General features: G+C 34.1%; 1 long non-coding RNA gene across 1 annotated transcript; it reads left to right on the top strand.

Moving 5' to 3' along the window:
- Window positions 1-2,657: 2,657 nt before the first annotated feature.
- Window positions 2,658-3,745, top strand: LOC127730773 (uncharacterized). The gene is made up of 2 exons (XR_007995298.1): window positions 2,658-2,991; window positions 3,254-3,745. It is a non-coding gene; the product is annotated as an uncharacterized LOC127730773 (long non-coding RNA).
- Window positions 3,746-9,179: the final 5,434 nt, after the last annotated feature.

Here is a 9,179-nt window from a genome sequence, read left to right on the forward strand (position 1 = left end):
GATAGAGAAAACGAAACTTTTATGGATGGAACAATTAAATTTTGACCGAAATTCTTCATTTAGCTTCCTTATTGGTGGATTGAAATTGGAAACTAAATTCCTCGTGTGGTTATTTTGTTGCATGGATAGTCCTAGGAACTGTACCATCATAGTTTATCTAAGACTGTTTCAATTTGTGAAGACCGAATTTTTATTTTTAAACCACCTGCAGTACCTTTGAATTTTAGAAAGAGTCATGGTTGTTATAAGGAATTTACTCCCATCATATGCCATGGAGTGTTGTCGTTTTCATCTGACATAAGCATGATGGGGAAAGATTGATGCTATTAGCTGTATACAAATGTACGTATATTGGTATGACGTTGGCGTCGTCGTCGGCGTCGTCCGAAGACACATTGGTTTTCGCACAATAACTTTAGTTTAAGCGAATGGATCTCTATGAAATTTTACCATAAGGTTCAATACCACAAAAGGAAGGTTGGGATAGATTTTTGGGGATATGGTACCAACAGTTAAGGAATTAGGGGCCAAAAAGGGGGCCCAATAAGCATTTTTCATTTCCAGACAATAACTTGTGGAACGGTGTATGGATCTCTCTGAAATTATACCACAAGTTTCCATACCACAAAGTGATGGCTAGGAATTGCTTTCGGGGGGGGGGGGGGTAATGGCTCAAACCGTTTAGGAATTAGGGCATAAAAGGGGGAAAAACAAGGGTGTCCTGGTTAATGGACAAATACTTTAGTACAAAACATAATTTAATACATCATTTGAATTGCCTCCCGTTCACTGCTTTTAAATTATGTATAAAGTAATGGTTAATGAACAATTAAGACAATTTAAAAGCAGTGTAAGGGAGGTAATCCAAATACAATGTTTTGATTACCTCCCTTACACTGCTTTTAAATTATGTTTAAAGAAATGCATATTTATAAAGGAAGATCAGTAAAAATATCTGCAAATGTTGCATCTTTTTTTTTTACAAAAAAATCCCTATGAAAGATTTGATACCATATTTTAAATTCTATTATAAAATAGATTAAGTTAGCACTATGGTAAATTTAAATGGGTAATTATGGTTGCAAGCTCCATTGGAATTTTGCATTGAGATTATGACCATATCTTGAGGGAAAGAATTTTTTGGGGGAAAAAAGGGGGGGGGGGGGGTAAAAAGAAATTGTGGGGGTGTCAATTTTTTCTCAATTCAGATTTTTATACGACCGCAAAAAAAATTTTGTGGTCGTATATTGGTATGACGTTGGCGTCGTCGTCGTCGTCGTCGTCCGGCGTCGTCGTCGTCCGGCGTCGTCGTCCGAATACGCATTAGTTTTCGCACTCTAACTTTAGTTTAAGTTAATGGATCTCTATGAAATTTTACCATAAGGTTCAATACCACAAAAGGAAGGTGGGGATTGATTTTGGGGGTTATGGTACCAACAGTTAAGGAATTAGGGGCCAAAAATAAGCATTTTCTAGTTTCCAGACAGTAACTGTGGAAAGGTGTATGGATCTCTCTGAAATTATACTACAAGTTTCCATATCACAAAGGGATGGTTAGGATTTGCTTTGGGGGGTTATGGCTCAAACCGTTTAAGAATTAGGGGCAAAAAAGGGGGAAAAACAAGGTTGTCCTGGTTAATGGACAAATACTTTAGTACAAAACATAATTTAAAGCAGTGTAAGGGAGATAAATCAAATACATCATTGAAATTATCTCCCTTACACTGCTTTTAAATTATGTATAAAGTAATGGTTAATGAACAATTAAGATAATTTAAAACAGTGTAAGGGAGGTAATCCAAATACAACGTTTTGGTTACTTCCCTTACACTGCTTTTAAATTTTGTTTAAAGAAATGCATATTTATAAAGGAAGACCAGTAAAAATATCTGCAAATGTTGCATCTTTTTTTTTTACAACAAAATCCATATGAAAGATTTGACACTATATTTTAAATTCTATTATAAAATAGATTAAGTTAGCACTATGGTAAATTTAAATGGGTAATTATGGTTGCAAACTCCATTGGAAATTTGAATTGAGATTATGACCATATCTTGAGGGAAAGAATTTTTTGGGGAAAAAAAGGGGGGGGGGGGGTTTAAAGAAATTGTGGGGGGTCAATTTTTTCTCATTTCAGATTTCAGAAATTAAAAAGAATTATTCTTCAAATATTTTTTTTTTTCAAATTTCAAATATTGAAAAATTTCAAGACGTAATCTTTAATTGGACAGTATGGCGCATTATATTTGTAAAATCTTTGACCACATTTATTTATTTGTTATGCCGAATCTAACCGTGTGTTTAGATTTTTAATTTTGGGTCCAGTTTTCAAATTGGTCTACATTAAGGTCCAAAGGGTCCAAAATTAAACTTTGTTTGATTTTAACAAAAATTGAATATATGGGGTTCTTTGATATGCTGAATCTAAACATGTATTTAGATTTTTGATTTTTGGCCCAGTTTTCAAGTTGGTCCAAATTGGGGTCCAAAATTAAACTTTGTTTGATTTCAACAAAAATTGAATATATGGGGTTCTTTGATATGCTGAATCTAACCATGTATTTAGATTTTTTATTTGTGGCCCAGTTTTCAAGTTGGTCCAAATTGGGGTCCAAAATTAAACTTTGTTTGATTTCAACAAAAATTGAATATATGGGGTTCTTTGATATGCTGAATCTAACCATGTATTTAGATTTTTTATTTGTGGCCCAGTTTTCAAGTTGGTCCAAATTGGGGTCCAAAATTAAACTTTGTTTGATTTCAACAAAAATTGAATATATGGGGTTCTTTGATATGCTGAATCTAACCATGTATTTAGATTTTTTATTTGTGGCCCAGTTTTCAAGTTGGTCCAAATTGGGGTCCAAAATTAAACTTTGTTTGATTTCAACAAAAATTGAATATATGGGGTTCTTTGATATGCTGAATCTAACCATGTATTTAGATTTTTGATTTTTGGGCCCCGTTATCAACTTTGTCCACATTGAGGTCAAAAGGGTCCAAAATTAAACTTAGTTTGATTTTAACAAAAATTGAATTCTTGGGGTTCTTTGATATGCTGAATCTAAACATGTGTTTAGATTTTTGATAATGGGCCCAGTTTTCAAGTTGGTCCAAGTTGGGGTCCAAAATTAAACTTTGTTTGATTTCAACAAAAATTGAATATATGGGGTTCTTTGATATGCTGAATCTAACCATGTATTTAGATTTTTTATTTGTGGACCCCGCTATCAAATCAGTTCATATTGAGGTCAAAAGGGTCCAAAATTAAACTTTGTTTGATTTTAACAAAAATTGAATTCTTGGGGTTCTTTGATATGCTGAATCTAAACATGTGTTTAGATTTTTGATAATGGGCCCAGTTTTCAAGTTGGTCCAAATTGGGGTCCAAAATTAAACTTTGTTTGATTTCAACAAAAATTGAATATATGGGATTAATTGATATGCTGAATCTAACCATGTATTTAGATTTTTTATTTATGGCCCAGTTTTCAAGTTGGTCCAAATTGGGGTCCAAAATTAAACTTTGTTTGATTTCAACAAAAATTGAATATATGGGGTTCTTTGATATGCTGAATCTAACCATGTATTTAGATTTTTTATTTGTGGCCCAGTTTTCAAGTTGGTCCAAATTGGGGTCCAAAATTAAACTTTGTTTGATTTCAACAAAAATTGAATATATGGGGTTCTTTGATATGCTGAATCTAACCATGTATTTAGATTTTTGATTTTTGGGCCCCAATATCAACTTTGTCCACATTGAGGTCAAAAGGGTCCAACATTTAACTTAGTTTGATTTTAACAAAAATTGAATTCTTGGGATTCTTTGATATGCTGAATCTAAACATGTATTTAGATTTTAGATTTTTGGCCCAGTTTTCAAGTTGGTCCAAATTGGGGTCCAAAATTAAACTTTGTTTGATTTCAACAAAAATTGAATATATGGGGTTCTTTGATATGCTGAATCTAACCATGTATTTAGATTTTTTATTTGTGGGCCCGCTATCAAATTGGTTCATATTGAGTTCAAAAGGGTCCAAAATTAAACTTTGTTTGATTTCATCAAAAATTGAATTATTGGGGTTCTTTGATATGCCAAATCTAACCGTGATTTTAGATTTTTAATTTTGGGTCCCATTTTTAAATTGGTCTACATTAAGGTCCAAAGGGTCCAAAATTAAACTTAGTTTGATTTTAACAAAAATTGAATTCTTGGGGTACTTTGATATGCTGAATCTAAACATGTGTTTAGATTTTTGATTATGGGACCAGTTTTCAAGTTTGTCCAAGTTGGGGTCCAAAATTAAACTTAGTTTGATTTCAACAAAAATTGAATTCTTGGGGTACTTTGATATGCTGAATCTAAACATGTATTTTGATTTTGGACATTGGACCATAATAGGTAAATTAAAAAAATTGAAGTTCTTAGACCACATTCTTTCTGTGTCAGAAACCTATGCTGTGTCAAATATTTAATCACAATCCAAATTCAGAGCTGTATCAAGCTTGAATGTTGTGTCCATACTTGCCCCAACTGTTCAGGGTTCGACCTCTGCGGTCGTATCAAGCTGCGCCCAGCGAAGCATTTTATTGAAATTAAAAAGAAAAATCCTTCAAATATAATTTTTTTTGCAAAAAAAAAAGTGTGTGTGTGTGTGGGGGGGGGGGGGGGGGGGGGGGGTTAATACCCAACATCATAGTGTATTGCACAAAAGCAAAAAAAAAGGGGGGGGTAATTTTTTTAATTTTTTTTTTGTGGGGGAGGGGTCATTCGCAACAGCAAAGTGTATTGAACAAAAGCAAAAAATTGTATATAAATTCAAATCATATAACCAATTCTAAGTTCTTTGACTACAGTTATTCCGTGTCAGAAACCTTTTATGTGGCAAATATTTAATTACAATCCAAAGTCAGACCTGTATCACGCGCGAATATTGCGTCCATTTTTGCCCCCAACTGTTCAGGGTTGGACCTCTGCGGTCGTATCCAGCTGCGCTCGGCGAAGCATTTTTTTTCTTTTTTTTTATGCCCCCGCCGTAGCGGAGGGGGCAATAAGTTTTACCCTTGTCCGTCCGTACGTCTCAAAGTTGGTTTCCGTTCTCTAACTTTAGTTTGCCTCAACCAAATGTTATGAAACTTATACACAATGCTTATTACCACAAAACTCAGATCAAGTTTGAATTTTGGTGGCGTCACTTTAACCGTTCTAGAGTTATGCCCCTTTACAAATGGAAAAATTGCTGAATTTTTCGTTTCCGTTCTATAACTTTAGTTTGCCTCAACCACCAAAATGTTATGAAACTTATACACAATGTTAATTACCACAAAACACATATCAAGTTTGAATTTTGGTGGTGTCACTTTTACTGTTCTAGAGTTATGCCCCTTTACAAACGGAAAAATTGCTGAATTTTCCGTTTCCGTTCCCTTACTTAAATTTGCCTCAACCAAATGTTATGAAACTTATACACAATACTTATTACCACAAAATACAGACCAATTTTGAATTTTGGTGGTTTCACTTTAACAGTTCTAGAGTTATGCCCGTTTACAAATGGAAAAATTGCTGAATTTTTCGTTTCTGTTCTCTAAATTAAGTTAGCCTCAACCACCAAAATGTTATGAAATTTATACACAATACTTATTACCACAAAACTCAGATCAAGTACAAATTTGGGTAGTGTCACTTTTACGGTTCTACGGTTATGTCCCTTTATAACTTTATATGATATGCAAGCGGGGGCATCATCTGTGTCCCATGGACACATTCCCTATTTATTTCGTCATGTGAATGTCTCGCTTATGAGTTCTAGGATAAGTGTATTTGGTTACTAATACCCGGTATATGGTATCCTTGCAAGGTCTACATGTCCGTCAGACAAGGTTCACCTGACCTCGACCTCATTTCATGTATCAGTGAACAAGGTTAAGCTTCCTGTCAAGTCCGTATCTCAGATTCTAGAGCCTCCTCATGTTTTTTTTATTATGTGATTCCCGTTTTCATAGTGATTATTTGATTACCAGACCAAATATTTCATGATTATTTGATTACTTGAATATCTTGTTTAAAAAAATAATTAATGATTATGTGATTATATTGGCAAAACGTTTGTGATTATGTGATTACTTGGACACCCCCACGAGAAGCTTCATTCTATAAGTGGTATATGGATAGCAAGGTGCACTTGTCTTTGTGCCAGAGTTCATTTACATGGAACATTGATAATGTTAATTTTATGTAATACTTGTATAAAATAAAAATAAGGAGATGTGGTATGATTGATTATCAATGAGACAACTATCTATCAAAGTTTTAAAAAGTGGAAGTAAGCAATTACAGGCAACTGTACGGCCTTAAACAATGAGAAAAACTCATACCGTATGGTCGGCTATAAAAGACCCGATATGAAAAATATGGAACAATTCATTTGAGAAAACTACGGCCTAATTTATAACAAAACAATATACGAAAAACAAATATGACGGACATGGACCACTCAAATACCGGAAATAAAAATCTCCTGCCGCCAGCTCCCTCTTTTTCCCCGAATATAAAATTATCGTACCTTAACGGCGAGCACTTTTAGATCGGTTCTTTAATTCTGTCTTTTGTCTTCATGTTAGTTGTTTTTGTGCTTCATGTCGATTTGATGAGTCAAGCCATTCCCAATTGTTTTTTGCAGATTGTTCTTATGTTGTGTTATTATACCATTGTCCAGGTAAAAATGGGGGAGGGGTCGAAGGATCTGTCGCAGTGTAGCTGTTTTTTTGTTGTCATAATGAGACCGTTACGTTTTTTCGTATAGACTGCACATTTTGTCTTGGCGGGACCTTTTAGAGCTGGCTATATAATTTTAAACTACCGATTTATTTTAATTGCATTATTTTTACAGAACAAAAAACAAACGTTCCAATTTGAAACATATTAGATAGATTGAATATGCATGCTTGGCACACAAAGGTCATTAGCATCCATGGTTTGCTCGGGAATAGGTCGAAAACATCATGCAAGCTTGGTGTGCCATATTCCGGGTGTGAAACGAAACCGACCGATTTGTTTCTTCTACTACAATTACAACAAAAAATCTATTCAAAAAAGTTCAAAGTTTAAAAAAAAAACAGACACAAAAGTTATTCCTCCGAAGAAAATAACTATCTTCCAAGATAACTGGCTATCCAAAACAAATAAATCGATCACACAACAAGCGAGAAAGAGAAATGTATTGAGTGACCACTGTCCTTATTAATGACCTAATAGTGTAAGCAGCAAAATGATTAATGGCACGAGCATAGCGATAATCCGTGTCTAATCATGCCAAAATTTAGACTTAATTTGTGTCCTGTGTCATGTTTTATTCAGAGTAAAAGATATCTTGATGATACACGTAATAATTTTGTTTTCCATGAACATGTGGTAAATTTCGGGTAAAATGCTGAAAATGATACTTTTATACTAAAATTACTTAAATACTTTCCGCTCTCGTTATATGATATATCTAATATATAAACTATATCATAAGTCTATTTCAACCACCAACAAAGAACGCAGTAATTTTATTTTTCGAATTTATATATACTAGTACTTGGAATTTTTACCTTTTTTGCTCAGAGTGATTTTTTCATGAATAATGATTTTCTTGGAAAGAGTGGTCACTTCGAGATGCATTATTTCACTCGATATTTCTGAGATAAATTCGCACCAAGCCATCATGATGAACTAGAATGGGTTTTTTATATAAACTCAAGATGTGAATAACCACATATAGTGAAAACCAAAATTGACCCTAAACAAATATTCAATTGCACTTTGTTGAGTATGAATAAAAAACGATTTGTTTCTCGAAAAAGTCAATTCCAGGTTACTCTGTAGCCAGTAAAAATTTTGTTTAATTAAAAGATATAAGTGCATTAATATACTCATGCAATAATATGTTGTTTGGAAATGCAATGTAACATTACCATGCCCCTGCCTTTATAGGGGGGGGGGTGAGACCTCACAAAACATGTTTAACCCCGCCACATTTTTGCGGCTGTCCCAAGTCAGGAACCTCTGGCCTTAAATGTTAGTCTTGTACGTTTTTTTTAATTTGGGTTCATTTATATGTTTCGGAGTTTAGTGTGATGTCCTTTTCCCCTGAACTAGTATATATATATATATATATATATCGTTTAAAGGCCCAGTTGAAGTCTGCTTCCGGGTGTGGGATTTTCTCGCTGTGTTGAAGGCCAATTGGTGGCCTTGGGCTGTTTTCTGCTCTTTTGAAGGGTTATTGTCTCTTTGACACATTCCTCCTTTCCATTCTCAATTTTTTACCGGATTTTCGAAGGAAATATCGGTTATTGATTTGGTGAGCGGTCGGGCGGCTGCCAAACAGTGTCCGTTCAATAACATGAAAACGCATTGATTAAATTTTTTCAAATTTAGATATTGTTGTTTCCTGTGACTAAATGAAGGTCAAGTTCAATTTTCACGATTTTAGCTTTTCTCCTTGTTGAGCTATCGCCCTTTATTAATATCCAAAAGTGGTATTTATAATGTGATTGAGTTATTTCTCTTTGTACAGAAATAGTTAATTATATATATAAAGTTTGATTACACTAAGTGTTTTTAAATAATTTTCTCCTGTTACCAGATTATGACAAAGCATATGGTAAATGTCTTATCTCACAATTATAATTGGAGTGACGGATTTATTTGAAAATTCTCTGTTTCCTAAGTGCTGATGATTATAAGCTATATAGGGCTGTATAAATATAGTAAGAAATTTACTGCATGGTCATTTTTAGACATTTTGTAGATAATTAAGTCTCCCTTAACCATATATATCAAGTTCTTACCCCCACCCCCCTTCAATTTGAGAATGTGCTTTTATCTTGTAAACGGTCGAGATCCCCACCCCTAAACCATATATATTCTTGTATGGGACAATAAAACAAATCTAATGAAATATTTGGGGAGTCCCCGGGTTCACCCCACCCCCCTTCTTTTTGAAAACTTGTAAACGGTCAAGATCCCCACCCTGAAACCACATATATTCTTGTATGGGACAACACAACAAATCAAATGAAATAAAAGGCGAGTCCCCTGGGGTCACCTCCACCCCAACCTGTTTGAGAACTTGTAAACGGTCGAGATCCCCACCCTAAACCATATATATTCTTGTATGAGACAATAA

The sequence above is a fragment of the Mytilus californianus genome, unplaced genomic scaffold (assembly GCF_021869535.1).
Source record: "Mytilus californianus isolate M0D057914Y unplaced genomic scaffold, xbMytCali1.0.p SCAF_2, whole genome shotgun sequence".
NCBI classification, from domain to species: Eukaryota; Metazoa; Mollusca; class Bivalvia; order Mytilida; family Mytilidae; genus Mytilus; species Mytilus californianus.